Here is a 20,325-nt window from a genome sequence, read left to right as displayed (position 1 = left end):
GTTGAAAACTAAAACCGGACTGCGATCGTCTTAATAAACGCTGAAATATTAGAGTAAAATTGTTTTTCTGTCGCTTGGTATATTTTAATGTTCTTGTACATTTATATTTGTGAGTTCAGATTTTCTCCTCTTTCATTTGACACCCCACTCGATACAATAGCAAAAACATTTTTTTGGAGACCTTCACTTTTTTTGATGTAACATCCGTTAGGTAATTTTTTTTCATATAAAACATAGCCTATATCAGCCGGACCTTTACGATTAATGAATTGACACCCCATTCATCAAAATTGGCCCAGTAGATTAGGCACTAGGGTGGCACACACAGAATTTAGATACACACACACATACATACATACATAGGTACATACATACATAGGTTGCTAAAATTATAACCCTTCCTTTTGGCTTTGCCGCATTCGGGTAAAAAGACACATTTCGTTTCCTTTCTTCTAAGTTTTGAAAAGTTTTATAAGTAGACCGTAAGTTTTCAAAGGAAAAATGTTTGTTTGTACCTAATCATGCTTAACTGTACAAACCAAAGTGAAAGGCCAGTAAATACAACTTACTGTTGTTACAATTAGATATTACCTACTAGGAATAGATATGGAAAAAGTAATTTTTATTACATTGTACCTACCTACCACATAAGAACCAATTTTTCAATCACCAAACAATTTTTAACTAAGGAACAAATTTGAAGTTTTGACTGTTTTTGTATATGATATTAGTCAAAATGTCATATTTAGTCGTCATTATAAGTTTATTTGGCGATTAAAATCCAATCCTAAAATTTCATAAATAAACCTAACGACTAAGTACGTACCTATATAATATTATACTAATAATAATTTTTGAACTCATATTTTCCTTTTAATACCTACTATATTTTGTAATTTGTTATTGTCTTAAAAATTAAAAAAATGCTTCAAAGCAACTAACATATTGTGTTACGTTATTTAAACAAAAACATTTATTTTACAACGGCCTGACTACGCCAAGGAACCCATAATTTGAATGATTTAGGCGAACCGTTAACATCGACCAATAGGAAGTCTTTTTTGGAAGCCATCTTATTATCCCCACCTAAACTAAAGCTTCGAGATAAACCGCGCCGGCCACGCCAGTCTCATCTGTCCCCATCACGAAAATGTACGTCTTATTTTACAAAATGGCTGTGAAATATAGTTGTTATTTTGTGTATACATTTATTTTTATGGATTTAGAATATTGTATTAATTATTGCAAATTAAGTTTTAATTTGATTACACTATGAATTGATTGTAATTATAATTTAGAAGTGTAGTTAATGTTTGTTTTTAATCCCGAAAATAAAATTTTACTTAATACTTAATTTATATTAGTAGACATTGACGCATAGGTATGTATAATTTTTCTTATTTACTCATAATAAATTCAGTAAATTAAAATATAATATTAGTTTTACACACGATTGTTTATAACTATCCGTTGATATCTGCATTAATTTAACCACGTAATAATTATATTAATTACTTAATAATAATTTACTTATAATTATTATAATAATAATAACAGAAGAATATGTCCGACTGACAATACAGGTAAAATAAAAATAATAAAAATAAAAATAATATCAACGCTGAACAGCAACGCATCTCAAACCACTGGGTCTAAAAACTTGAGATATCTATAGCATATAGGATTTCTTTATTTTGTAGATACATCCTGTAGCAGCGAATGTTACTGATAAATGAAATGCTGCTTACATATTTACACTTTGTATTATATGAACAAATATTTACAATATGGCTGTAGTTATAATAAAAACTGTGGTATAAAGCGAGGGCCGGAGCTTGATGCTAGACCGAGGTGTTGCGGTCTTGATGTTTCTAAGGTGAATCCGCTGCCCGGAGTTCGTCCAGGCCAGCAGGATATTTTGAATCGTTCCGTATCCAAATTGGGTTCTCTAAGTGACAGCTGCAAAGTGTGTTGTTTTCTTCACAGCTGCCAGTCTTAAAAGAGGCTGCATGCCTCTACAATCCTACTAAGAAATAAATTTCAGAAATAAAATTTCTCCTGAGTGGTTCCAGAGCTGCTCAGCTAGTTAGTATTTTTATAAATATTTTATTAACCAATTCCAAAAAAAAAGGAAGTTCTAATAGATAATAATCTGGCTGACTTGTAAGATATATTAATTTTATGTAGTTTCCTGTATGTGTCACATAGAATCAGATAAGTGAGTAGGAACACTGGAGATTGTTGGATAAATATTATTGCCTTCTAATTTAATTGAGTCCCTATCTTCATTATTATATAAGTCATTTCTTTGTCTTTTGAATATATTCTGAAGAAAAGGTTAATTTGATTTCATTTGTACTGACCTACTTGAAACATATCTAATGCAGGTTTATATGCTACTTTTTTGAATTCTTTACATCTATGGATATATGTTTATTTCACATTTAGGTATATTGTATAGTGTGTAACAAACTAACAGCTATACCCAAATTATATATTTGTAAAGTCAAAGTTGCACCAATAAATGTCACATAACAATGCATATTAATTGAATTCGAATTGAATTAGTGTACGGTGAGTTTTAAATAATGAGGTGTAGGCACAAAACAAAAATTATGTACGCCTATTAATAATCATATTATTCTGCGCAATTCTGATATATTGCGAAAAATATATCAACTGTCAAGCATAATTGACCAAAAAAATTATGAGCTCACAAAGAAACTATTTTATGACACATACTGTTTGTATATCTATTTATTTATGCATCCATAATAAATACTAAGCTCTTTTTGTATTTTTTAAACTAATCACTTAGATTACTAGATCTTATATCAGGCTGAGAAAGTGATTGGCATGCTCCTAATCGTGTTTCAATCAAAATAATATCTCTAATGACAGCATAAATAATGTGGCTAAAAAATAAAATTCAAGTAGAGCAACTTCCATGTCTTGCACATCACATTTCGTTTGCCACATTCCTGAGCACGTTTGAAGCATACCCCAAACAGCTGATTTTACCGATATACTCGCGTCTCCTTTATCGCGCAGTAAAACACGCAATAAAACAGAGAAAACTATACTTTACGAGCTTCCTCTGCAATCGCGGACGGCGTGCGTAACCTACATGCGGCCATTTCGAGATTTATTATCTGGGAATTGCGAGTTGGAAAGAGATGAAAATATTATAGTCTTTGCCGACGGTTAACTTTACTGCTGACGCTCCGAGGACAAGGTTCCTATAGTATATGCAAAAATTAACGAAGCTACTTTTATAAAACCAAAAAGTTACATCAAAATTGATGCATAACTTTAAATTAATATCCCACTGTGTCTCAGCAAATAATTTGTAGATTAACACTAGCTCTATGAAAATAATTAAGACTAAGATGCAGCGTAAGGTTTTATCTAAAAATCTTTCTTGTACTTGCATTATAAGTCGCATACTAGCTCATTTCATTACATTAGTGTGTGTAAATTAAACTATCCGCTTGGGAGTGTTGATCGTATAGCTTTCCCTTTTGTTTGGCAGAGTTATGGGTGGGTTAGAGTGAGAAGTCGTAAATCGCGGCATGCGGCCTGAAGTGACATGTTTATGGGCGGGGAGACTAACGCGTGCAGTCGAAATGGGTACGGCAGTCGCGAGTATGGCGCCGTAATGTTAACGTAGGGGTAAAAGCTAAACGTTAAATAAATAAATAATTAAAATAAAATTTTACTAAATTCATCAAAATATGTAAAAAATGCCGCTCGATAGCATTTATTTAGTTCTTGACGTCTTTTTGGGAAAAAAAAATTAAAAAAATCTCGCTTACAAGTTCACAACAACACTAATTTATTGCCAAAAATGGTAAATAAGAGTTAAAAATTAATAATTTACCAAAGTAAAAAAATAGAGAATTATAATAAATAAAAATTATATTTTGCTATTGAGACAAATAGGTACCTAAATTACCTGCCAATTAAGTGGGTCTACATAATATTTAATCATGAGGAGTTGAAAGTCCCACGTACTGACCAAAAAAAAAGTTAGTTACTTACAATAAATTAAGTTCTGCTTCCCTTCTAGTAAAATTAGTATTCTTGGTTGAAAAAAAATATGGTACTTAGGGACCAGAGGTAGTGAATTTTAATTTATGTACTTAACTCTAAAATTAGTCTATTTATCATAAAATATCCTCTTTTATAATGATCTACAATTAGCATACCTTTGTAGTGTTGACAAAATTATAGGAATATAGACCTAAACTACTAGCAGATAGAGTTCATTTTTCTTTACCTCCAACATTAGACCATATTACTCCTATTGTCAAAAAATTAGAACGCCACGTAAGTTAAGCCAACTGTTAAGCGATGGTTAGCGTTAACGATCAAGCACAATATATTGTAAAGAAGTACCTATTTGGTAGAAACACATAGGTACCTACTAATGTCTTCTCCATAGACTTGTACCACAGTAAACTACCTACTAGTACCAAGATAGAGGCAGATACACATGATCGTACGTTAACGTCGCGTTGCATCAAAATCATGGAGGTTTAAATAGCTAGGTAATATTTGGTCCGGATCTGAACCACGTGTTCGCCATTTATAAACAGTGGCTAAAAGTATACCTACGGCAGTTATCAATCAACCTGGTTATTCTCCATACCTATTATATCTACTGCCCTGATGTTCACATTTCCTGTGAGTTGAAATGTAAGTCTAAGTACTGCAGATGCTACTACAAAATAAGTGTCCTAAATCAACGTGTCTCTAAAAGGAAGCAATTACAAAAGCTATTAACAGAAAGAAATTCAATAATAGAGTCCTTATCAGACCATTTACAGTAGCAATTGCCTTGTAATTGCACTATAGTTGACTAATGGTCTCGATCGTTGACGGGTTTCTACAGGTGGCACGTTACATGTGTCCTACCCTTAACCTTAATAATGAGTTTAAGGCACGGTTCACCTACATCAAAATTTTTTTTTTTTGGATTAAAATAATATTATGTTAATATTATATTTTGACCCTGCTATATACCTATCGTCTAACAGTCAATAAGTAGATAAGATAGATAGGTTAGGTAAATTTGTACCGAACGGACGAGTCGTATTTTTTTACCTAAGTAGGTATGTAGGTAGGTAGGTACACCGAAATCTCCAAATTTTTGAACCGATTTGCATATTTACCTTATTATTTTTATAAAAATTTGGATTATTACTCCTCAATCCTGATACTGTAGGCGACATGACTACCAAAATTGATGGGATTTAGAAACAGTCAGTTATACATTTATATTGGAGGTTGACACCTACCTTAAGTAAAAACTTTACCTATCATTGAACTCAAGGACCCAACTCCTCAGCCTGTTGTCAAATGCTGTAAAAAATTCATTCTTAAATCGTGGTGATCCCACGGAATTTTTAAAGAATCATCCGTTTAAATTTTAACGATAGAGATACCTATCTTGCATCCCGGGCACAGGCTACAACGGATAGGCTACTTTTGTCCTGGAAAATCATATGTTCCCACGGGAATTTAAAATACCTAAATAGGTACACGCGGGTGAAGACGCGGGCATTATGTAGTGCTAAATACAGTAGCATTCTAATTGATCAATATTCTTGATAGGCGTAGATATCCACAGGTGGTGGGACTTGCCCTTAATCAAATAAATTAAGGCGTAGTTACACCGATCCAGTTTCTCGTTCAATGGCTTATGAACATATACCTAATATCACAGATGTTAAATTTTATATGTTACCTACTAGAAGTGTCAAGTAGATACCTACCTAATTATTCTTTCATCTCAACTCTTGGTCAAGTGCGAGTACAGGAAGTTTTCATATCATCGTATCATCCGTATCATCGTTTTCATGGCGGCAATTTTGAAATTTCTAGTATTTGTTGTTATAGCGGCAATAGAAATACACTATCTGTGCTGGTCTCTACCTGTTATGGTCCTCGAGATACAGCCCGCTGACAGACAGACGGATGGACGGACGGGCAGACAGCGGAGTCTTAGCAATAGGGTCCCGTTGGAACCCTTCGGGAGAAACCCCTAAGGAAGGGCGGTAAGTTACCAGGGTTGTTTGAAATATTATTCGACACTATTGTCTCTACATGATCTAGATTTTGCAATATTTTCCTCTCATTTATTTATTTTTCCCATTTTATCCTATTTTTAAACAATAAACAATAAAATATTATTATTGTAAAAATAATATTGCAATATTATTATTACAAAATGCCAGGTGTGGATTTTTTTCACATTAAGTTTAGGTACCTACGTACGTACCTACCTACTAAATAGGAGCAATTTAATCGAATTTTGATATTATCAAGATGATGCTTGTTGCTCGACAAAAAAATTGAAGATCGTTTTGTATTAGAACTTGGCTATACACACTGGCGTGTGTCTTGGTTTAGGAATATCAGAGTTCACAATTGAAGCTAGGTTCTCGCCTTTGTTAGAAAGTTACATTAATTAAGACATGTACTTAGGTAAAATGGGCAAACCCAAGAAAACACAGCAAAATGCTTTCATATTATTACCTAATGAATTTAAAAGAAAATCTCCAGCCGTTTGACAGCAATAATATTTTTGAAATCAAAAAGTATCATTTTCCAAAAAAAAAACATACTAAGTCAAATAAAGTCTGTAAATCATTATTTGACTATAATATAATGGTCAATTCAGGGTTAGGTAGGTGCCTACCGTTAAAATAGTTTATTTTTATTATTTATATATTTGTTAAAGCGGATGGGACGTGAAAAGGTAACAGTCAGACAGACACACTTTCGCATTTATAATTTTAATATGTAGTGGTAGAAGAAGAAGACCTAGGTATGTAGGCAGCGTCAAATAAAATATGTATGTACCTATCTATACACTTTCCCATATTCAAAATTCGATGTCGTAGTTATTGTAGCTATGCCATAAAACAAAAGAGACAGTATGGAGTTAATATGCAGATTAGTATACTACAAGTGTCCTAGCACGACCCTGTGGAAATAATCAACAATTCCACTTCAAGTCACGATGCGTGCGCGCACCCTCGATGGAAAGCTGACGATTGATTTGTCGCGTAGAACAATATTGTGTACCAAAATAACGAGATCGCAACTAGCTGGTACGTTCAAATATAAGGAAATACCTAGGTATCTATACGGAAACCTAGGTATTTTCCTGCGTCTCTGACAAAGTAGGTACAGTTAGTTTTGTTTTTCTTTTCGAATAACTGATGAGAATGATTTTATTAAGGACGTTTGTTTATTTGTTTTATTTAACATCTTTATTGATTAATACAAAGAATAAAACTATATAGGACGAACTTATCACTACAGTGATCTCTTCCAGGCAACCCATAGGTACTTAAGGACTTCTAGAAATATTTATGATTTTCTCTAGAAAACTTCTCAAAGAAACGCTATAAGTACCTAGTACCTACATACCTTTAGAATGTAATCATCCTAGATTTTGGTTTTTCACTTTTATTACGGTTTCGTGGTAAATAGAAAGTTAAAGTGGACTTAAGTATCGCTTTTTAAAGACACTGAATTAAGCGAAAGGACGTAGGAACTCAATTATCCCAAGGACACCCTTACTTTTATGTGATTAATGGAAAAATCAATGACTCTCAGCAATGTGGAATATTTATTATGCAGAGAGAATCCCAATTATTATAAGGCTGTATTTATTTTACACTTTGCCGGGCCGTGGAGCTGTCAATAGATTTGCACCATGACGAGGCATAAGCGGGCACGAGGTAGCATAAATTAGGAAGGTAGGACTTCCTTTAAATCCCTAGACACCTACTAGGTACTATACAGTATTTGCTTATGTCAAAAATACATTATTTCTCAATGATTATTAAAAAGAAGGTCTTCCAAAATACGTAAAATCCACGTCCTGTGTTAGTTTTAAGTGTAATAACCATTTTAAATGTTCTATTAAACTTAAAAGCACGTGAAATCATTGTGACGTCACATGCCAGTATTTCATAGAAGCTTGCATACTACTCCTAAGTAAGTGCGTGTTTTGACGTTTTATAAAAATATACTGATTTGACTACTTAGTTGCCAAATACCGGATTCTTTCAATCGTGCTTCGACCACGTACGGGCCTGGTGTAATATAAATCTACCTTAAATTCTACTGAATGTGGTACTTCTCTGAATCGATTTGTTACACTCGTCTCATAAACTGCATAATAATCGCATAGCAAAGTGTTAATATCGATACAAAAAGGTGAGAATGTAGGCACATTTGTTTGAAATCGATTATCGGTATGAGAATCCACCACGGGTTATGGAAAACGGTGTAAAAAGACGGCGTTTGCGTACGAAACGATCAGACAGCTTGGGATTAGAACATACGTATCACCTACCTATTGTTGTTTCTTAGAAACGTAACCTGGGCTTAAGCTTGTTTATAGGAATTGTTCTCATAACTATACTTATTTATTAATAGTTAAGCTTTTTGCTGTGCTCATCTAGCGTTAATGATGAGTAAACGAGAAATCACTCATGAAAAGTAAGAGAAGAAAAATAATTTGGTTGCAGTTTTCTTGAAAAACTTTTACAAAATGGCTGTGTAGGCGATAACAGTTTTCCATAAGTAACTCTACATTTGTAACAGTTTATTTTTAAAACTCATGAGACACAGACAGACGGACAGCTAGACTGGGCGAAACTTAATGGGTTTCTTGATTTACTAACGGAGCCCTAAAAAATAGCTGTCGATTACCTGACACCAATTTGTTCAAATCAATGCTTTCGCAAGTTGTTAGGTAAATTAGAAAAAAGTTGTACTTATTATTATTCATTTTCTTTGTCTATTTATAGGTTCATCTAAAGTCGATACGTTTAAAGCCTCGAGTCATTTGAAATATTAATGAAATTAAACAAGATGTCTACGCAATAATATTTGTACCCCAAGGTACTCGTATTAACAGTTTTATAAGTAAAGCTCAACGTAGCTTGCGGGAGAGATAAAGCGACGTCATTCGTTGTTAGCAAATGCCCAAAAAGGAGTGTAATGTTTTTAGGGTTCATTTATGTGAGTTTCTTTATTCCACCATAACTCCTAAGTGCCTAAACAGATTTGGATATATTAGGTTTCGTTCGTATTCTTATATCATATTATCAAGTAATAAAAATCAAATTTACATCAAACCATACAATTTTTTTGGAAGAAACAAAAGTTATAATTTTAACTGAGATGATGAGACTCAGAACTAAGACTTTGTACTTATTAACTAAGTAGGTACATGTGGTCAAGCCTATTACTAATTTGATTAGGTTACGATTGCTATCGCAACCTCTAAATTAATTCAGAATCTGAATAATGAAAGTGATTAATTATCGTCTCACTTATCGAATGGTGATTAAAACATTATTTACACAAATTATGAATAAAGCAGATAAAGAATGACGGTAATCACTTAACATCAGGTGACCCGCCTGCTCTATTGCTCGCTATTTTATGAAATTAAAAAAAAACAAAGCCCTGTACCTATTTACACGAATCGAATTTCTGATATTCTATTTAATTCTTGTTCTCAAGAATTTAACACGTCTAGGATGGACGCGTCGAGTCGCTTCAACTCTGCTGCAGTGTGCTTTGAGCTTAAGCGAACTGGTCTTATAAGATCGTGTGGATTTATTGATATCGGATGCTGTCTCGATTCGAGTACCCTTTTAAGGCAAGTTTTTACGCAACACTATTCAAATTAACCGGATGACATTTGACAGTAAATTATTACTTATAACATGTTTTATGTATTTTTTTATTTGGACCTAAAATATGCTATAACTAAAGCATACCTACCTACTGAGCCATTTTATTCCTTATACCGTAATAGGTACGCCCTAACTAAACCAAGTGACTAAAAAAAAGTTTTGCACAGGTACTTATTTAGCTGCCCTACCTACTTAATAATATGTCAATACTTAATATACGTCAAAGTATAAAGACTATTTTTTTATATTTTCTTCAGAATAAGTAGTATTCGAGAAAAAGGTACGTAGCGCCCCGGCCGCCGCGTTTGGCTCGTCTTGGCGGAGGCACTGCCGTGCCCCCTGATTAGAAATCACGAAATGCATTGCCATAATATACTTAGTATCGCGGCAACCCCTTAAACTTTTAAACTTTAAGGGTGTTTGGCAGGGGGTTACATACTTACCTACTTGTTTCATCATTTGCGAGTGAAAATTGTCTTCTAATTCTTTGAACAGAATAACCTGTAATAATTTAATTTCTCATTGTGTACAATAGAGTGCATAATATTATTACTTATTCTTATTACATTACATAAATTATATTATTAATACCGCTCACGTCGCAACCCATGCTAAAGTCACATTCGCTCACAAAAGAAAAACCATTCCATGTAACCTATGCATCGTCATCTATCTTTTTCCACAAAAGCCGGACATTATTGTTCGGTCCAAACACTCCTAAATCTTCGGAAAAGTAATATATTTTCGTTTTGCCCAGTGCGGTGCACGGTACATAGACGGCAGTCAGTTCGCTACTTTTCTGTATCTACTAATGTTTTATACATCGCTCGTGTACGTCGTAACTCTTTCACGCCGGTCGTCCGTGCGACGCAATGAAAAAGAGCACAAATTTTTCTCTATTTACGTCGCATTTTCAGAAAGCCATGCAGCTTCGTTTACGACCGTTTTTAGTAAACATCACAATTGATGTGAGAGTACGTCACAGTTTCGCGGACAAGGTTCTATTTAATTTATGTGAATAAAGAATAATCGACTTTATTTCTACGACTGTTTGGTTGTATTTTAAACATTATTTTTACTGTGTCAAAAATCCTTTCCAGCTTGTAAGCCATCACAATTTGCTTGTGTGGTAGACTGACTTGCAAATGTGGATGGATGTGCTATTAAGACACTTGAGGCTCAAATAGTTGACAATACTTCATTGTTTCAACATTAGATTTCTCTGAAAGTGATAAATCGTTAAGCTAGAGAAACTCCTAAGTAGCTACTTACCTATTAGAAACAATCATAATAAGTAGATATAAAGTCATCCTTCGGTCTTTACAATAATATTCACTTGAACGAAGTCGCAAACCTCAGTACGTGTTTATAATATAACCCCTTAAGTATTAGATAGTAGGAATCGACCAGGAGGTTATCCACTAGTCTCTAGGTATACCTATTGGACGGACAGTCTCAACCAAATCACTGGGAGGTGGACGAGCGGGGGAAGACCGTGTTTTGTGTGACAAAGACCTTGGAAAAGACCTTTATATGTAAGTATTTAGATTAAGAGATATTCAGCTGCAGTGGACATTTATTGGCGTAAACGATAAAATTATTATATAGTGAGTTCCACTCTTCAGTTCTTAGTAAAAAACTACGTAACTACTGAAAACTGGTCAAGAATGTTTCATACCACTACTATTAACAAAAGAAGACACTCGTCTAATGATAGTCTCTCGTTGCCACCTACAAAAGTGGCCCGTTCTCAGTATTATGTAATGGACGCGCGTAATTTGAGAATGAGCCCCGTAAAGCAGCGTCAAAATATGTAAAGATTTTTATCTTTTCCGTAAAATGGCTTGGGAAAAAACATAAAGAAGGTGGTGTCACCTGATCCCGACAGTCGAGATTTATTGGCCTCGGTGTGGCCGCGGCCTTAGGTCGAGGCCCGGAGTTATGACGCTCCAAAATAATTTACCTACATGTGACAAGAAATAAAAGTAGGACGGATAATGATCAGGTGACTCAGTTTTTTTGGCCGAGTTTTTCATTTCAAGCCGATTCCTCCTTTTTGGGGTCCCTTCGATAAATGATAAAACCGAAGGATTACACTGGGCAAAGGATGGGACTAGGATTCATTGGGGCAAAGAAATAGGACAAAAAGAGATACTTGGGCCTTTTTCGTCACAGGTATCTCTTTGCCCAGTGTATGCCCCTATTTAGTAAGTCTAAGGACAAGTGCCCAATGGCAAGTTACATTGCAGAAGTGTCATGATCATGTCAATAGAAAGTGCAAGTTTTTTCAGTGAAATGTAACTTCTGCAATTCCTTACGTAAAGTGTTTAAATGTTAGTTAGATATGTAGTAGGCCAATAAAAAAAAGCTCAAAGTGAAGTTTTCCTGAATCATTTGTCATTGCATAAAAATGAATATCCTGCCAAAGCTTTTTCATTATCAATTTTTTTACTAGCAAAATTTTTAAAACTAAAACTAAGTACCTATCTATTATCACGCACGCTATCAAGTTGACAAAAACACCATAATAAAACATCGCTCACATTCTTCCCACTTTTAGCCCTAAAAGTTTTATACAGAACCTTCACCATAAAATAACGACTTTGGCTAAATTTTTCGATACGAAACGTTGATTCATTGTGGTGTTTTCAACGTTTTAAAAATACATAAAGGGTATTTTTTATTTAATTTACGAGATCTTTTATCAACATTCTGACGCGTGTTTTTTCTTTCTTAGAAACGGAATTTCGACGATTTATTGCGGGATGTCCTGCTTATATTAATATCTATGAGACCTCGGTGTGTCCTTAGCCAGACTTTGTATGTAAAAGATTAGAAGTGAATGTAAAAACCTTTTTTTTTTTTAATTATTAATTTTAGTCACATTTTTCTTACCTACCCACCAGCCCGGCTAGCATGGGCAGTAGATAAAAATTATATCCCCGATTATATCCACTGATTTCTATGCCATCAGTGGATATATAATCGGGGGATATAATTTTTATATACTGCCCATGCTAGCCGGGCTGATTAAGTAATATTATGGACCTACCTTACCAGTTTGTCATTATGCTTGTTTTCATAATGTTTTCACATAACTATAAAAAGTTAACGCAGTGCCTTCTCATCGTCAGTGAGTTATGATTAAATTGAAGAAAGTTTTCAAGGAAAAGTCACTATTGAGGAAATTTCCTACGTATAAGACCGTACGTCTGCGGCAAATTTTTCAATTGCCAAATAAACTTTAGCCGATGAATAATGACAGGTTAACAGTTTATCTATACAAAACAAAACTGATAAAACAGCCAAAATTCCACAGTCGAAAGTTATTTGACGATTGAAATTCGCCCCTTAATTCGGTTTAATTAATTATTATTTATCTTTTCAATAGCTATTTGTAATTACTAATTACATGTAAGTACTAAATAAATAAAAAGGGACCAATTTGCGGCAGTGCATGCATACCTAACAGTCGATTAGGTCTACACTTATAGACAGTGATTTTTTTTCATCTAATTGCTTTTGTTGACTACCGAAAATTGACTTTGGAATAATACCAACGATGCAAAGAGAGATACGACGCATAGATTCACTAGTCACCATTATCATCATTTCATCTCATCTACGGCCTCTCCAACTGAGCAAGATCTTCTCTCACGATAGTACAGGGCGGGACTTACTAATCAAATTTTTTTTATTATACAATTAAACTTTTACAATCAAAAGTGAATAAATCTTACCTCTCCTCTAACTATTTTGCAGCTGGCGAATTTGAGTAGCGAACTATTCATAAAGTAATCTCATTACAAGCTAAAGACATTAGCAAAGAGTGGAAAAAATGATTGGACCTACAAACTTATACGAAAGTATCCGATACACTGTTCTACAAAGTCAGATATTGGTTTGTAATAGCAAAGAAAATTGAATCTTATTGTTATGTATTTTAAATAGGTCTTAAATAACGTTCTAACTGGAGATACGTCATCAAATTTGGTAGATAAAAGAGCTCAAGTAAAGTGGAAGAAGTCCCTGAGAAAATTGGCACAAGTGGTTTTAGCTACGTCGTGGAGATCGGGGGTGTAGTGGAGAGGAAGGGGGTGAATGAAAGAATAAGTAAATTGTAGACAGGCCTTTAGTAAATGCAATATTATACCTATTATGTATAAAAACTAGCACAAGTTTTAAATAAATTAGGACATAGGTAACTTATTGTATGGATGTTGGTTTTTAAAAGGAATATTTAGGTACGTGTTTTGATAGTTAATTATTATTAGATACCTATTCAATATTCGGTCTACCCTGTCAAGAAATGGTACTTCAATGGTTCTACGAATTATGGTAAAACACGTAAAAAAAGTCTCTGTAATAATATAATGTACCTACCTAATTATTCCATTATCTTTTGAATAAGAGAAGAGCCCACACATAGCAAAAGTGATTTTTATCAAAAATGTAAAAGAGATAGATTTATTTATTTAGACAGCACGCTAAAAACCAATATTTGTCACGTCTGTTATTATGCTTTACATAATCTTTGAGAGCAGTATAGGGGCGGCCGTCGAATGTTCGCCCAAAGATAGGACTCACGACAAGATGTATAGCTGCTTACGAAAAATTTTCAACAGTAGCGTCTATCCGATTGGCCTCGAACGGAAAATAAGAGGGGACATCGGCAAATAAATGAGCGCTGTAAATTACCCTATGACAATAATACAGGTCAGCGAAGATCTCTTTCAGGAGATAGAAGCCCGTTATTAATGTAAGAAAAACAGTAAAAAAGAATGGGGATGGAAAGGGTGTAGGTAGAATCTATTGATTGACGAAGTTTTCCCAAAACGACGCGATTATGAGTTGTTTGGCATCGTCTAATGAAACTCGTGTGTGAAATATATATCAGTTAGAGCATGGATAATGGGGTAGGATGATTTTTTGGATGGCTATGACACTTTCATAACTTTAGTTTTCTACGCAATGAAAAACTGATGAAAAATAACCGAAAAAAACATTTCTTTGGTTATTTTGATCGATAACTCGTCGAAATTTATATTTCGATGCGGTAACTCTATCAATAAGTAATAAAATTAATCGTGGCTTAATAGGTACATAAAAGTTAAATAGATTTATTTAGATCTAGATCGGATTTCCAAGTAATTTTTATAGGTAGATTTAAGTACCTAATTCCTAACGAGTAGATCTATTTAATTTAGACATGCGATTTTCTCTATCATTACTTTCTTGTGCCTATTTGTAATAATTTCACTTCAACTTATCATAGAATTAGCTGATACCTGTGATTATATTCTTGCAAAAAATCACGTCCAGGTGTTAATCAGTTGCGGTGTGATTGAAGGACAAATAAACACACTTTCACAATAATTATAAATGGGTAAAGTACTACATACTTACTTGCATTATTTTTATTTAGATTTGTTATTTTCTTTACAAGAATATTTCTGAAATATATATTATACCTACTTACGGAGATATTTTTTTAAGACTCCTCGGTAAAATATAAGATCGAGGTGTGTTTTTCAAAATTATAGTACAGAGGGCAAAATAAAAGCTCAACCAAAACGAGTTCAATTAATAATCCAAATCACACGTTCGGAGCGAAACCGTCGCGGATTTTTCTTAAAAATTTATGTCCTTCGCCTTCTGGGGGCAAAAGGGGGGAAAGTGGGGGTCGCGACTTCATTTCGCCCACGTCGTTTATCTTGAGAAACATAATTCACAGACGAAGTCCCTGTCAACTTATTCCTATTCTCTCGACTAAGCGTAAAATGGGTGTTTTTCTTTTTACTGTATCGATATGTAGCCGCGGACTTTATTTTTATACTTAAAGTAGGCATATTCTTAGTTCTAAATTTATTAGTATACCTAAATATTATAATAGTTGTATAGACTTCTTGTTGACTTGGAAGGCACCGCCAAAAACAACCTTAAAATGCTTGTTAGTAAAGTTTTTATCATGGGGTGAAAATGAGTTTCCTAGTTACTCAATAAATACAACTTTAAATACTCGCAGATGAATGTTAATGACTCGTAGAGATGTTTTTTCTTTTTCTTATTCATAGCTGAAGATATTGTCCTAAGTGTCTTGATAACGCTAAGTAGTAACTTTAACCTTCTGGCTTCTACTATGAGTGAGTCCTCAGCTTTTCTCACATAGATTATAAGTGAAAGGTCAGTGAGAGACTTGACCTGTTCAGACCGGCCTCTAAGTACTAAGCTGATCGACCACGCGGTCTTTGGTTTTGCGATGGATTGAGATGAAAGTCCATGCGTTGCACATGTCCATCATCGCATTCTTCATCAACTTGCAACGCATGCAACGCATGGACGACACACGGGCCGCGAAAAATCAGAGGACCGTAGACTGCAGAGGCCGAGGAAGACCTAGAGGTCAGTGGGTTGATGGAGTGGAGGAGGACATGAGGGTTCTGGGGGTTTGGAGCTGGAAGGAAGCTGCATCTGACCAGCCTCGATGGCGAAGTTTGCTTGACCAAGCTAAGGTCCACCCAGGGCTGTAGTGCTTTGATGATGATGATGATACAAGAGACATAATTGGCTTCTTGGCATAACGGTCGCTTCCACTTACAAGAGCATAATAGTGATTTTTGTATTAAATACTTGCCGTCTGTAGGGGAGTAATGAATGTTGGTTATTTACGAGCCGCAGACTGGCAGACGATAGATAACGTCCCTCCCAATATCATATCGCCATTACATTCGGTTACCGGGTGAAATATGCGACTTCTGTTACCTACTACAAGTGTATTTCAGATTTTTGAACGGGACTGGGTAACTGCACATTACTTACTTTGTTGTGATGGCTGCGACTTTATCCACGTGAATTTTTTTGATATTTTGGAATAGAAAGTAGCCCCTTTTTTATTTTTATTTTATTAATTAGGTTCACTTACAGCTACTTACATTATTAATTAAAAATAGTACTTTGTCTAAACTTACTTGCTAAATGTAGTCGCTGTTTACAAGTGAACATTCACAACAACAAAAAAATCACGTCGATCCGTTGCTCCGTTGCAACCTCTTTGCAGGATAAACCAATAGGTAACCCAACACACTTTCGCTTTTATAAGTTAGTGACTCTTTCGTTACCTGAGTGTATAGTGTTCCATTTCAATTAAAAGAACTTAATTTTTTTTTAAACCTTTCTTACCGCATGTCACTGCGTCATAAATAGCTATTCTGCATGCCAAACAACCCGATCTGTTCAGTAGTTTGAACTGTGGGTTGAAAGATCAATCAGTCAGTCACCTTTTCTTTGTATACCTGTATTTACATTCTTGGGTTATATTTTTAACCGACTTCAAAAAAGTAGAAGGTTTTCAATTCGCCGGAATCTTTTTTACTTAAACTTCAAAGCTTACAACCAAGACTTAGGTCAGTTTCGTTACATCTATTCTAGGATATAAACTTTTATTGCTCTTATTTTAATTTCTCATATCAACGTGGTCATAGTATGACAAAGTTAGTACCTAAGTTTTGAGTCAATCTTGCTTTGGTATCTTGCCCCGAGGTACACTCCACGTCACGCCTAAGCCATCCCATACGTACCACCAATACGTCATTTGACGCAATAACGGTCAAACAATAAATATCGCTTTGCGCAGACAACGCGCGTAAAGTAATATATGAAGTTAAGAATAAATAGGCAATTTAGCGCGGGACGCACGTTCGCCCGAATATTGTCGAATATTGCCGACGACGACGGGCCCGAATTTCCATATCGTATCGCGATTCGTGGGGGGCGTTTATGGGGTAAAAATTAAGTCGCGATAGCAGTTAAGTGTTGGCATTCAATTGGTTAGTTTCGATGTGCGGTAAGATTTGCGATAGTTTGACGAATCTATGGGGTCATAGAATAGAATAGAATAGAATAGATTTTTATTCAAATAAACTTTTACAAGTGCTTTTGAATCGTCAAATAATTTACCACTGGTTCGGAATGCCGTTCCTACCGAGAAGAACCAGCAAGAAACTCGGCGGTTGCTCTTTTCAATTGTGCAATTTACAATAATATTCATATACATAGTCAATACATAGTTTTTTTTGCATTGTTCAAATTAAGAATTAGGGATTTTTGAAACTTAAGCTTTTTGAACTTTTGAGATCCAAGTCGTCATCATCATCAGCCTGTTTACTTCAACTACTGGACATAAGGCTTCCCTAAAGAGCGCCGCCACACCTGGGCCTCAGCTTTCTACATCCAACCACTTCCTGCCAGCCTCTTTAGGTACATCGTATTTCTACCGTGCTGGAGGGCGTCCCTCAATCACTGTGTGGGACGTCTGATGGCTGTTAGGGTACTAGTAGGACAAAGGTATCGAACTACCGGGAATCGAAGGTGGGATCTTCCACATAATATAAGACCAAGCACTCGCCATGGGATATCTACTCATGTGACGGGAGGTCGCCAAAGTAATAATAATCAGAATTGAAAAAAAAACTTAGAAAGTTCGTAATCGAAAGGGCTCGCGATCGTCAGCAATGACGAATATTATGATGCAGAGAAAGAGAGATGAAGCATTATTTTTAGGAACACTGAACAGATAAGAAATGCGAGCAATAGTACACTCATAAATCTGTTAAAGCTGAATCGTATGGAAAAAAGTTACGAAGCTGAAATAAATCTCAGCGTAAGACCGATAGAAATGAGAGAATTTCCCATTAAATCTAACAGGCCGATAGGTGGCGTTTCGGTTAAGCGGGAAGACTGGAAAAACACATTTTAATGAGGGCTTCTAAGTACATAACACTTTTATACTAAAACCACCGATTTTAATACTTGCTCCACTTATATGCAGGTAAGTTAGTAAGTACGTAGAGAGGCAACTATAAATCGTAATCCATAATTCTTATCCTAAAAATATTATATATTTATATGGATCTAGAAGTTTTTGCAAAAACATAAAATTCGGACCAAATTCCTAACAACAAAATATAATATACTAGCTGACGCCCGCGACTTCGTCCGCGTGGATTTAGGTTTTTCGAAATCCCGTGGGAACTCTTTGGTTTTCCGGGATAAAAAGTAGCCTATGTGCTAATCCAGGATATTATCTATCTGCATTCCGAATTTCAGCCAAATCCGTCCAGTAGTTTTTGCGTGAAGGAGTAACAAACATACACACACAAACACACACACACACACACACACACATACAAACTTTCGCCTTTATAATATTAGTGTGATTAGCATTTTGAATAAGCAAGTACAAAGATTTGTTATAATGACATGACTTGATTAATTTCACACCTTTGTTTACAATTGGTCCTCTAACCTAACTACTTACATTCTTAAAATTAGTACCATACAATTGGCAGAACATATTACACATGAAATGCGTGCCTGCGATCGAACCCCCGACCTTTCGAATAGGAATGCGTTAGTCCTGACTCAGATCACGCGTGGCCACAATGATCAAGAGTAATCAAATCCTGTAACGTATTACGTATTACAGCGGGGGCGCGAGTACGCGGAACGAAATGTGGCTTTAAAAATTTGGAACACAATCCAGCTATTTGTCTTTCCAACGTCTCTTATAAATCAAGGAATAAAGCAGCCAACAATGCTTTATGGCGGAAAAAAAGAAGCTACATAAGACGGGGAAATAGCATACAGACCTTTGCACATACATTATGAATGTTAGTGTTGCGTAAGAGATAGCTTTGAGATACGTTTCGTAACGTCTTGCTGCCTGTTTGTTTGCTACGCAGATTAAGGTCTTAAGAGGGCTCCTCCGTCACTCGTTTCATACAATCGTAGTTCCAATTTCATTTGAATATTAAGCAACCAAAGTCCATGAAAATTTGCAGACATATTCTAGAAACTAATATCTGGAACTATGAGTGGAAACGAGTGACGGAGAGAGCCCTGTTACGAACTATTTTAGTTGCTCCAGGAATTCGCGGGATTGACATGGCGTAGTTTTTTTAATTTTACTGCATTTTAAAGAGTTTTACAAAAGACGGACTTAGGTAGATACCTAAGCTTCGAGAACCTTATGTTCCTGTCAACCTTAGGACGGTGGAAGAGGCGCGTAGTGGGTGTGCTCTAAAGCAAAAACTGGTAGAAAAGAAAAGAGATAGGTACTATATAAACTGAACATTTGTAAAGAGCAACCGCCTAGTTTCTTAGTTCTTCTCGGTAGGAAAGGCATTCCGAACAAGTGAGAGATTCTAACGAGGACTCAAAAGCACTTTGGCCAGACGAAGTATGCAAGAAATTGCCACACTGAATTTACTTAATAAATACCTAGATACCTACTCTGTAATAGGTAACCGATTAACGTGCAATAAGTACCTACCAGGTAGTCCAAGGACCAAGATTCTCTTTGGGTCACTGATCCAGCGAAGTAAGTAAAAATATTATTTTTTAGACTTTTATAAAGTTATAACATTATTAAAGTAGGTTTGAGATAATCGTAATAACGAGTAGATATACCTACCTATCTAAGTTTAAGATTAATGGTAGGTAAGGAACACGTAAGCACACTTAACATTTTTCTAAGCATTTTTCAAAAAATTCTGCACCTACTTATTACTATTTCATTTGGGTAAGTGAAGGTGACAAA

This window comes from Maniola jurtina, chromosome 10 (assembly GCF_905333055.1).
Source record: "Maniola jurtina chromosome 10, ilManJurt1.1, whole genome shotgun sequence".
Classification (NCBI taxonomy): Eukaryota; Metazoa; Arthropoda; class Insecta; order Lepidoptera; family Nymphalidae; genus Maniola; species Maniola jurtina.
Note: the sequence above shows the minus strand (reverse complement) of the source record.